Below are 310 nucleotides of genomic sequence, written 5' to 3'. Positions count from 1 at the left end.
GTTTTGTCTGTCGCTTAGATTTCATAACTGATTTGATATTAACATAATCTGAATGACGATGTTATATATACAATACCAAACAAGGTTTATTATATAAATTTGCTTATCAAAGCTGTTGATTTAAGTAGTTGTTAATTTCGAAAATCATTACTGTCGACATCATTAGTGAGTCATTAATCAGTTATAATAATTATTAAATTCAAAGTTCTGTATCACATTTTCAAACTGTAATCGCTTAGTAATATCACGGAGAGGGAAAGAGAGGGAAAAATGCATAACGGAAAATGAATAATAGAATAGATGGCTAAGG

This window comes from Penaeus monodon, chromosome 22 (assembly GCF_015228065.2).
Source record: "Penaeus monodon isolate SGIC_2016 chromosome 22, NSTDA_Pmon_1, whole genome shotgun sequence".
In the NCBI taxonomy this organism is placed as follows: Eukaryota; Metazoa; Arthropoda; class Malacostraca; order Decapoda; family Penaeidae; genus Penaeus; species Penaeus monodon.
The sequence above is the reverse complement of the archived record's forward strand: the minus strand, read 5'-3'. Positions refer to the sequence as shown.